Source organism: Spermophilus citellus (genome assembly GCF_964194105.1).
Source record: "Spermophilus citellus genome assembly, chromosome: 3".
In the NCBI taxonomy this organism is placed as follows: domain Eukaryota; kingdom Metazoa; phylum Chordata; class Mammalia; order Rodentia; family Sciuridae; genus Spermophilus; species Spermophilus citellus.
In genome coordinates, this window is record NC_138184.1 from 178,982,734 (window position 1) to 178,994,830 (window position 12,097).

Consider the following 12,097-nt stretch of genomic DNA (forward strand, 5'->3'; position numbering starts at 1 on the left):
GAATTGTATTGTTTAGGTCTTCAGCTTTCCACAAGATTGCTTGTTATTATCCTTCCCAATTTAGAAGGGTTAGATATTTAATAATAGAACACATGTGCAGCAATTCTAGTACTGCATTCTAAAAATTAATTCAGCACAAATTCCAGAGAAGCCACCTACACTTTTTGAGCTATTTAATTTTTTACAGTTTTATGCCCATGTTGTGCTATGGCACCCATGCAAAAATAAATTGAATCCTAAACATCCAGCAGAAAAAATAGAAGAAATGTATATTATGAGCTCTAAAAAGGATGATGCAGGTGTTATTTTGGATAGTTTTTTTATGCTTACTGATAAAGGAAAAAAAGGAAGGAAAAGCCCCTGTTGTTGAAGTCTGACCCCCTTAGGCATTCCTCCTGGAGCTACTAAGGACTGTTTTCTTTCCCTCCAGATGCAAGGCCTCTTACCTTTCTTTCTCTATCCTATTTGCCTCCTTTTCTCCTTTGCTTTGACTGACTGACTTTCACATTCACTGGAGATTTATTTTGCTGGAGTGCTGTGAAGTGGCATTTATTTGGCTATGGATCTGGTCCTTATAAAAGGCCGGGACCTCTTTCTCTCTCTTTCTCCTCATTAAACATCTTAAACTCTCCAGAGGTTCCCAAGTCCATTTGTTTCCTTTGTACCTTGCTATGTCCAATTAGGACCTGATTCTTAGTGATAGCATCAACATCCAAAAAGATTGGTAATCTTGTTTCTAAAACAGAAAGAAGTAAGGGAGGGAGAGAATCAGGATTATCCTTATGAAGATTGTGGATATGAGTTGATGGAGCGTGAAAAAAATATCTAGTTATTAGCAGACAATGTGACAACCTGATTTCAAATAAGTCACTGCTATCTCTGGGGTACCCATGAGACCCAGGGGATTATGCAGTTTAATCCCTGTTGTAGAGTGACATAATGCAGGAAAAGAACCTGACATATTTTAAATTACATGATTGTTTTAAATTTTATGCCCAAGTGGTGTGACAAAATCCCTGAGATTTAAAATGAATATTTATTATTTGATATTAAAATGAAGGAACACTATAGGAGTCTTATTAAGGAAGTTGGGGCCTAGCCCCACATGATGGAGATTAGGGCCTACTTTTTCTTATATTAGATGCAGAATCTCTGGTCTAATTCCTAGGTCCTTGATCCATTTTAAGTTTTGTGCGTGGTGAGAGAGAGGGGTTTAATTTTATTTTGTTGCATATGGATTTCCAGTTTTCCCAGCACCATTTGTTAAAGATGCTATCTTTTATCCAGTGCATGTTTTTAGCACCTTTGTCTAATATAAGATAATTACAATTTTGTGGGTTTGTCTCTGTGTTCTCTATTCTGTACCATTGGTCTACCAGTCTGTTTTTGTTACTATTGCTCTGTAGTATAGTTAAAGGTCTGGTATAGCGATGCCACCTGCTTTACTCTTCCTGCTAAGGATTGCTTTAGCTATTCTGGATCTATTATTTTTCCAGATGTATTTCATGATTGCTTTTTCTATTTCTATGAGGAATGCCATTGGGATTTTAATTGGAATTGCACTAAATCTGCATAGTGCTTTTGGTAGTATGGTCATTTTGATAATATTAATTCTACCTATCCAAGAGCAAGGTAGATCTTTCCATCTTCTAAGGACTTCTTTTGATTTCTCTCTTTAGGGTTCAGTAGTTTTCATTGTATAGATCTTTTACCTCTTTTGTTAAGTTTATTCCCAAGTATCTTATTTTTTTTTTTGAGGTTATTGTGAATGGAGTGTTTTTCCTCATTTCCTTTTCAGAGGCTTTGTCACTGATATACAGAAATGCCTTTGATTTATGGGTGTTGATTTTATATCCTGCTACTTTGCTGAATTCATTTATTAGTTCTAGAAGTTTTCTGGTGGAGTTTTTTGGGTCTTCTAGATATAGAATCATATTGTCAGCAAATAGTGCTAATTTAAGTTCTTCTTTCCCTATACATATCCCTTAATTTCTTTCATTTGTCTAATTGCTCTGTCTAGTGTTTTAAGAACTATGTTGAATAGAAGTGGTGAAAGAGGGCACCCTGTCTTGTTCCAGTTTTTAGAGGGAATGCCTTCAGTTTTTCTCCATTTAGAATGATGTTGGCCTGAGGCTTAGCGTAGATAGCCTTTACGATGTTGAGATGTGTTTCTGTTATTCCTAGTTTTTCTAGTGTTTTGAACATAAAGGGGTGCTATATTTTGTCAAACCAAGAATCAATAATGGAATGGAATCAAACTAAAAAGTCTCTTCTCAGTAAAAGAAACAATTTGTGAGGTGAATAGAAAGCCTACATCCTGGGAGCAAATTTTTACCCCTCACACATTAGATAGAGCACTAATCTCTAGGGTATATAAAGAACTTAAAAAGCTAAGCACCAAAAAAACAAACAAACAAACAAACAAACAAAAAACCAAATAAACAAAATAGCCAATCAACAAATGGGCCAAGGACCTGAACAAACACTTCTCAGAAGAGGATATACAATCAGTCAACAAATATATGAAAAAATGCTCATCATCTCTAGCAATCAGAGAAATGCAAATCAAAACTACTCTAAGATATCATCTTACTTCAGTCAGAATGGCAGCTATTATGAAGACAAACAACAATAAATGTTGGCGAGGATATGAGGAAATAGGTACACTCATACATTGCTGGTGGGACTGTAAATTGGTACAGCCAATATAGAAAGCAGTACGGAGATTCCTTGGAAATCTGGGAATGGAACCACCATTTGACCCAGCTATCCCTCTCCTCGGACTATACCCAAAGGACTTAAAAACAGCATACTATAGGGACACAGCCACATCAGTGTCTATAGCAGCACAATTCACAATAGCTAAACTGTGGAGCCAACCTAGATGCCCTTCAGTGGATGAATGGATAAAAAAAAAAAATGGAATGGAATTTTACTCAGCATTAAAAAAGAATAAAATCATGGCATTTGCAGGTAAATGGATGGCGTTGGAGAAGATAATGCTAAGTGAAGTTAGCCAACCCCCAAAAAACAAATGCTGAATGTTTTCTCTGATATAAGGAGGCTTACTCATAGTGGGGTAGGGAGGGGGAACATGGGAGGATTAGATGAATTCTAGATAGGGAAGAGGGGTGGGAGGGAAAGGGAGGAAACAGGGATTAGCAAGGGTGGTTGAATGTGATGGACATCATTATCCAAAGTACATGTTTGAAGACTCAGATTGTGTGTCAACATATTTTATATATAAACAGATATAAAAAATTGTGGTATATATGTGTAATAAGAATTGTAATGCAAAGAAAACCCCACAACAAAGCACATGTATAAAGGCATGAATTGGCATGAACATACTCTATATATAAAGATATAAAAAATTGTACTCTATATATGTAATAAGAACTGTAATGTATTCCGCTGTCATGTATTTTAAAGAAAATAAAATCAATAAAACAAAAATAAATAAATAAACAAACAAACAAACAAATAAAATGAAGGGACACCTTATGAATCACATGAATCCCAGCTTGTTGGAAAAGCAGGATCTGGCCTTGAAAAACTGCTGCCTGTTAGTGCTCTGTGTGAAACACTCCTCCTCTTGCTGCTGTCTGATACTTCCATCTCCTTGTTAGTGCTGCAGGACACAGGGCCTCTTCATTTGCCTTGTAGTCTAGAGGCAGGTGGCCCATTTGCTGTTGGAAAAGAAATCACTGCAAATCTTTCCTTGAGATGTGTGAGGTAATCTCCATTTCCTTAATGTATACCATTTGTTTTATATAATATATACCATATATATTATGTGTAGATATATTCAAATCAGATTCATTAAATCTGTGGTTTATTTTTCACATGGGACTCATGAAGTTTTGATCTGTATGAGTTAGCTAAAATTTTGCCAAAAAGCTCTTTTGAGTCTTCTCATCTCTTCCTAAAGCACCTATACCAGGGTTTCAGTTTCTATCTTGAGGGGTTTGGATTATAGCCACTGGTATATATCCCTCCACTCCTTTCTCTCTTAAAATAACCTCTGAACACCTATCAAACTATGACCCAGTGTACCTCATAGCTAGAATCCCAAAGTGACCTCCACTAGTACAAAGATACCCATCTGGTTCCTCCTGTGTTCACCAAAACTCTGAAGTCATTCTGCCCATTGAGATTCATTCTTTTGTGGTCCTTGAATTGCTTACAAAAGATTGAGTGATAATTGAGAGAACTCTTATTTTCACTATTCTAACAACAAATGTAATATTATATTGCAAATAGGATCCAGATAATGGGTAAGTGTGGTTTTGTTTCCATGGTAGGTCTTTTATGTTGCTAAAGTCAACTACTGATACTTCTGAAAAGAATCTTTGGAATTTGGGTACAAAACAACAGGGACAGGTTAGCGCTGATTAACATGAAAAGCTGATGTTTTAAACCATGGCAATGGGGATTGTCATGTGGTTCTTATTTTATTCAATATGTTATTGCCTGGACTGTGTTCCTAAGAAGATTAAGCAAGCATCTATTATACCCCTGAAACAAATTGGTGTAAGATAACATGGCGCAGGTGTAAAGGTGCAGACAAGTTTTAAAGACACCTGACTCATAGAAGATGCTTGCCTAACTCATAGGATTAAAATCATTTTTGCCATCTTGAAATTCTGATCATTTAAAAAGCAGAGCCCCAAATATTTTTTTTATCTAAGTGATATTGTATATGATGCAACCAGGCTTAAGAAAAATCCCACCCCACACTACCTTAGGATTTTGATCTCCAAATATAGTGTTTTCAACCCTGTTACCCACTTTTGTTATTTGTTTCCATATTTCCATATGATGTATTTTATACTGTTATTTCTTGATTTTTAAACCTAGGTTTTGGGTACTGGGGATTGAACTCAGGGGCACTCCACTACTGAGCCACATCCCCAGCGGCTATTTTAATTTTTTATTTAGAGATAGGATTTCACTGAGTGGCTCAGCACACTGCTGCTGCCGAGGCTGGCTTTGAACTCATGATCCTCCTGCCTCAGCCTCCAGAGTTGTTGGGATTATAAACGTGCGTCACCTCACCCTGCAATTGTTTTACCCTTTATCTTATTGTTTAACCTTTTATCTTATTGTTTTCTTACTTTGATGACTCAGCTCCCTGCAATACAGATTGCATGTGCATACAAATACACATATACTCATTCTTCTCCAATGCTTGCAGTGAGATTGTGTCACAATTTTGGTTTAATTAATATTCAATGTTTATTTTTTTATGATTATGCATGTGATGTTACAGTTGATCTAGATAGTGTACTAAAATAACATTTCTTCACAACATTTTTTATTTCTTATAATTTTTTCTTGTTTTGTCATATTCTTGGTTTTCTATCTATTATTAATTCATCCTCCAACTCTGACAGAGATGTACATATTCTATCAGAACATCTAAATACATTTAAAAAACCCTCATTAATTCTTTTTTCCCTGGAGACATTTCCAGAGGCTTCCATCTTCTTGCTCTGATATGGATTGAATGACCTGTAGACTAGTTGCATGGTTTTTAACTCTGACCTCCCCTCATCCCGAGGTTGAGAGACCTTTTAACCTCTCCCATGTTGGATTACTTGTTACCTGGACTCTGAGTCCTCCTAGTTCTCATTTCCTTTCGTGTTTGGATGGCATACAACTTCAGAAGCATCCTAAGAAAAGTGCATGGGAAGTCAATATTATTTTGCCATTTCTGCATGTCTGAAATAGACTTCATTCTACCCACACACCACATGATTTATAGTTTATCTGGCTTTCTGTTCATCTAGAATAAAGCTCATCTTTCTTCTTAATTTTGAAAGTATTGCTCCGTTTTCTTCTGACTAGCAGTGTTGCTGTTGAGAATCCTGGAACCATACTGAGCCCTAATTCTGTTTCTGTAATCGGCTTTCACTCTCAAGGTTTTGAAATGTTATGCTTCATTTCCTTTATGTGGGTCTTTCTGCTTCTTCTTCCTCTCTTTTCTTTTCACTAGTATTTTTTAAATATATATTTTTAGTTGTAGATGGACTGAATGCCTTTATTTTATTTATTTATTTTATGTGGTGCTGAGACTCAAACCCAGTGCCTCACACGTGCTAGGCAAGGGCTCTACCACTGAGCCACAACCTCAGTCCCTTTTTGCTACTATTTTTAAAAGCAATTCAAGTCTAAAAATTTATGTTCTCAGAAATATATATCTATATATTATTTCTTTGGTAATGGTCTCCCTTTATTTTCTTCTTTGGGACTTCAGAATTTGAATGTTGAACCTCCTGAATGAATCATGTAATTCTAGGATCATTTTTCATTTGTTTAGCTTTCTGAAATATTCCCCCAACTTTCTCTTACATCTTATTTATTGAGATATTCCTATCTTTCACCTTTGCAATTTCTGGGAGCTCTTTCTCATTGTCTGAATGTTCCCATTTTGTTTTGTTTTCTCTCTCCTCATATTCTTGTTGCATGGAATCAGTGTCTTCTCTCTGAGGACATTAATATTCTTGAAGCTATCTTCAACTTACATCTTGTTTCTGTGTTCTCTGAATTCATCTCTTCTGTTTGTTTTGTTTTTGGATTTTCACAGTAGAGGCTCTTTTCAAGTAGAGGCCTTGGTGTTAAGAGTGTGGTGCTGACCTACTGCTCATTTAAGTGAGGGCATTTAAAGAGTGGACAAATTATTCAGCCTATGGACTTGAATTTAGCATGGAACCGGTAGACCTGGTCATGTACTTGGGAGACATCTGCTGGGGTATCAATGTGTCATTATCTTTGGGTAAGTTTCTAGAGAAGACAATTACAAGTTGTGGGTGCAGTTTAAGGTGCTGCAATCTGGGTGCTAAGTGAGGAAAGGGCACCTGGGATTTCCCTTTCCGTGTGTAGAATACCCTTTATGGAACCTTGCTGAATCATCAGCATGTGTAGTGTACTTGTGTCTGTCTTCAGGAAATGAACCTCTGATCATCCATGCCCAGGGACTAGAGTTAGGAGAAGGAGAACACAAAGGTTTTCAACCAAATATATTTTCAACTCCACCTAGTAGAGTCTCTGGCCCTCCACTTTTGGGGCTATCCTGGTGTGAATTAGAATGATTGTTTTGTTTCTGTTCTATGCTTCACACTCCTTCTGGGCTATTCTGTCATATTTTTTTTCCTACTCTGGTAAGTCAGTTACAACTTGGTCACCATCTGATTTTAAGATTTCAATGATGTTTCATATTTTGATGACATTTCTCTCCTGTTTTCCTCATTTTCTTTGTACTTGACGATTTAGTTGGGTATTTGGAGGAAGTAGAGTGTCTCAGGTAGCTTGGGCTGCTAAAACAAAATATCATAAACTGTTTGGCATAAACAAGAAACATTTCTCACAGTTCTTGAGGCTGGGAAGTCTGTCATAAGGGCCCCAGCAAGGTCAGGTTCTTGCTGATGGCATTCCTCCTGGCTTGCAGACACCTGCCTTTTTACTGTGCTGGTACATAGGAGAGAAACAGAGATCTTATGTCTTCTTTTTTTTTTTATTTTTTTTAATTGATTATTTAAAGCATTACATAGCTCATGATATATCATCTTTCATACATTTGACTCAAATTGTGTTTTGAACTCCCATTTTCACCCCAAATACAGATTGCAGAATCGCATCTGTTACATATTCACATTTTTACATAATGCCATATTAGTGACTGTTGTATTCTGCTACCTTTCCTATCCCCTACTATCCCCCCTCCCCTCCGCTCCCCTCCCCTCCCATCTTCCCTCTCTACCTCCCCTGCTGTTGTTCAATTCTCTCCCTTTTTCCCCTCCCCCTTGCCCCTCATAACCTCTTATAATTTTATGTATCATTGAAGGTCTCCTACTATTTCCATGTGCTTTCCCTTCTCTCTCCGTTTCTCTCCCCCCATTTGTCTTTGTTTACTGTAGTCTTTTCCTCATGCTCTTCCTTCCTGTTCTGTTCTTAGTTGTTCTCTTTATATCAAAGCAGACATTTGGCATTTGTTTTTTAGGGCTTGGCTAGCTTCGCTTAGCATAATCTGCTCTAATGCCATCCATTTCCCTGCAAATTCTATGATTTTGTCATTTCTTAGTGCTGCATAATACTCCATTGTGTATAGATGCCACTTTTTTATCCATTCATCTATTGAGGGGCATCTAGATTGGTTCCACAGTCTAGCTATTGTGAATTGTGCTGCTATAATCATTGATGCAGCCGTATCCCTATAGAGCGCTTTTTTAAGGTCCTCAGGGAATAGTCCGAGAAGTGTGATAGCTGGGTCAAATGGTGGATCCATTCCCAGCTTTCCCAGGAATCTCCATACTGCTTTCCAAATTGTCCTCACCATTTTGCAGCCCCACCAGCAGTGTACAAGTGTACCCTTTTCCCCACATCCCCGCCAACACTTATTGTTGTTTGACTTCATAATGGCTGCCAATCTTACTGGAGTGAGATGGTATCTTAGGGTGGTTTTGATTTACATTTCTCTGATTGCTAGAGATGGTGAGCATTTTTTCATGTACTTGTTGATTGATTGTATGTCCTCCTCTGAGAAGTGTCTGTTCAGGTCCTTGGCCCATTTGTTAATTGGGTTATTTGTTATCTTATTGTTTAATTTTTTGAGTTCTTTGTACATCCTGGATATTAGGGCTCTATCGGAGGTGTGGGGGGTAAAAATTTGTTCCCAGGATCTAGGCTCTCTATTTACCTCTTTTATTGTTTCTCTTGCTGAGAAAAAACTTTTTAGTTTAAGTAAGTCCCATTTGTTTATTCTTGTTGTTAACTCTTGGGCTATGGGTGTCCTATTAAGGTATTTGGAGCCCGACCCCACAATATGTAGATTGTAGCCAACTTTTTCTTCTATCAGACGCAGTGTCTCTGATTTGATATCTAGCTCCCTGATCCATTTTGAGTTAATTTTTGTGGATGGCGAGAGAAAGGGATTCAATTTCATTTTGTTGCATATGGATTTCCAATTTTCCCAGCACCATTTGTTGAAGATGCTATCCTTCCTCCATTGCATGCTTTTAGCCCCTTTATCAAATAGAAGATAGTTGTAACTTTGTGGATTAGTCTCTGTGTCTTCTATTCTGTACCATTGGTCCACCTGCCTGTTCTTCTACCAGTACCATGCTGTTTTTGTTACTATTGCTTTGTAGTACAGTTTGACCTCTGGTATCGCTATACCTCCAGATTCACACTTCCTGCTTAGAATTGCTTTTGCTATTCTGGGTCTTTTGTTTTTCCATATGAATTTCATGATTGCTTTGTCTATTTCTAGAAGAAATGCCGTTGGGATTTTGATTGGCATCACATTAAACCTGTAGAGAACTTTGGGTAATATCGCCATTTTGATGATGTTAGTTCTGCCTATCCATGAACAGGGTACATTTTTCCATCTTCTGAGATCTTCTTCTATCTCTCTCTTTAGGGTTCTGTAGTTTTCATTGTATAAATCTTTCACCTCTTTTGTTAGGTTGATTCCCAAGTATCTTATTTTCTTTGAGGATTTTGTGAATGGAGTGGTTTTCCTTATTTCCATTTCAGAGGTTTTGTTGCTGATATACAGGAATGCCTTTGATTTATGCGTGTTGATTTTATAACCTGCCACTTTGCTGAATTCATTTATTAACTCTAGCAGCTTCTTTGTAGACTCTTTTGGGTCTGTTAAGTATATTATCATGTCATCCGCAAATAGCGATAGTTCAATTTCTTCTTTTCCTATTTTTATGCCTTTAATTTCTTTTGTCTGTCTAATTGCTCTGGCTAGTACTTCGAGAACTAAATTGAATAGAAGTGGTGATAGAGGGCATCCCTGTCTTGTTCCAGATTTTAGAGGAAATGCCTTCAGTTTTTCTCCGTTTAGGATGATGCTAGCCTGAGGTTTAGCATATATAGCTTTTACAATGTTGAGGTAAGTTCCTGTTATCCCTAGTTTTTCTAGTGTTTTGAACATAAAGGGATGCTGTACTTTGTCAAATGCTTTTTCTGCATCCATCGAGATGATCATGTGGTTCTTGTCTTTAAGTCTATTGATGTGGTGAATGGCATTTATTGATTTCCATATATTGAACCATCCTTGCATCCCAGGAATGAATCCTACTTGATCATGGTGCACAAGTTTTCTGATATGTTTTTGTATTCGATTCGCCAGAATTTTATTGAGAATTTTTGCATCCAAGTTCATTAGAGATATTGGTCTATAGTTTTCTTTCTTTGAAGTATCCTTGTCTGGTTTTGGGATCAAAGTGATGTTGGCCTCATAGAATGAATTTGGAAGAGCTCCTTCTTTTTCTATTTCTTGAAATAGCTTGAAAAGTATTGGTATTAATTCTTCTTTGAAGGTTTTGTAGAACTCTGCTGTATACCCATCCGGTCCAGGGCTTTTCTTGGTTGGTAGTCTTTTGATGGCTTCTTCTATTTCTTCTTTTGTTATTGGTCTGTTTAAATTGTGTGTGTCTTCCTGTCTCAATCTGGGCAAATCATATGCCTTAAGAAATTTATCGATATCTTCATTATCTTCTATTTTATTGGAATATAGGGTTTCAAAATACTTTCTAATTATCTTCTGTATTTCTGTAGTGTTTGTTTGTTTTTCTGTTACTACTGTCCTGTTAATGAGTCACAGGGTAACAGAACAGAAATAATTGAAAAGGTACTATGTCAGGTGACTTAGTCCATTTTTAAATTGGGGTAAGAAGGTGGAGTAGGATAAAGAAACATGAGAGGGAAATGAAAAGATAGGAGAAGGAGAATACTCTAGAATAACAAAATGACAGCCATCGATGGACAACCATCTTCAGCCTATTCCCCACCTAATTTCATGTTTATAAAACTGACAATGGTCTATGGTCACCAGACCCTTACACCTGACTGAGTTTCTAATATTCTTATGAAAATTATTTGTTCAGTTACCTAGTCATGCTCTGACTCATGAAGCTAGGATTCATAATTTTGAGTTGGACAAGCTTTCATATGTTTCCTCTCGTTTTTTTATGGGCTTTTAGGAAAGTGATATAGTATAGTTTTCATGGTGTTTTATTCCCATATTAGAACTGATATAGTTCATAGTACTCATGGGAGGCAGAGCATGTGTTGTATTCGTAGAACACAAAATGTTGAAATTCAAAGGAATTTTGAGGTCATTCTGTCAAGCACCTTCCCCCTCCAAAAAGAAGAAACTGATAGAGAGGTTATGTGTCTTGCTCAGGGTCAAGCGATGGGAGTGCAGGCACACTCCAGGGTAGGGATGAGAAAGAAAGGTCCTGATGTCCTGTCATGAGTGAATTTGTTACTGTGGCAGAACTCGTGCTCCTGTTACACCATTTATATTCCAGGGCATTTCCCACAGCTGAACTGCTTTTCATTAATAGATTTTTCTCATGCTCTATGTAGCCAAGCTATAATGCCCTCATAATAATGAGTCTTATCTGGGAATCACTACATGAAAGGAAACTGTAGAAATCATATCACAGAACCTCATGAGGTAACAAGTTGTCCTTTTATTTGTAGTTCTGATCAGTTTTTGTTTTTTTGTGCTTGGAGATGTAGGGGTTGTTAAAAACTTCATGTTCTTTTCTAGGAATGCTACTGTTGGATTGGTTGTGGTTTACGTTTATTGAACCCAACTGAAATCCTTGGTTCTTAGGATTCTTGCTTTGCTATTTCTTCTCCAAGTGGCCATTTTAATTTTTATGTTAATTTTTTTCCTCTCTGTTTCTTCTACTTCAGGGTGAGCTGCTATTTCTTATTGTAGAAAAGTGAGATTAAATCCCTTTTCATACATAAATGTAGGGTGTTTAGTACAACATATTTTCATGGGAAATGGCAGTACGTGTCTGTTAACCAGCTGCGTACCTTAGAAATAGATTTTGCTAGTTTCTGGGTAGCTAAATCAATAATAACCTCGATTATGAAATGTTTTCTGACTTGTTGATCCTGGTGTGTATCAACCATACAACTGCTTTTAAAATGCTTTTCTAACCATGTGTTTCCAAGGTCACTGACAGGAGGCAGTGAATCTTTCTTAGTTACCAGGTTCAATTTCTCAGTTCCTGGTCCCTCACCTGCCCTGCATTATAGTATTTAATATCAAATTGTAATACTG

The 12,097-nt window shown here is 37.0% G+C and overlaps 1 protein-coding gene across 2 annotated transcripts in view; it reads left to right on the forward strand.

The window, feature by feature from the left end:
* The window catches only part of GRM8 (glutamate metabotropic receptor 8), a 765,391-nt gene that overhangs the window by 337,683 nt on the left and 415,611 nt on the right, over positions 1-12,097 (forward strand). The window lies entirely within an intron of this gene.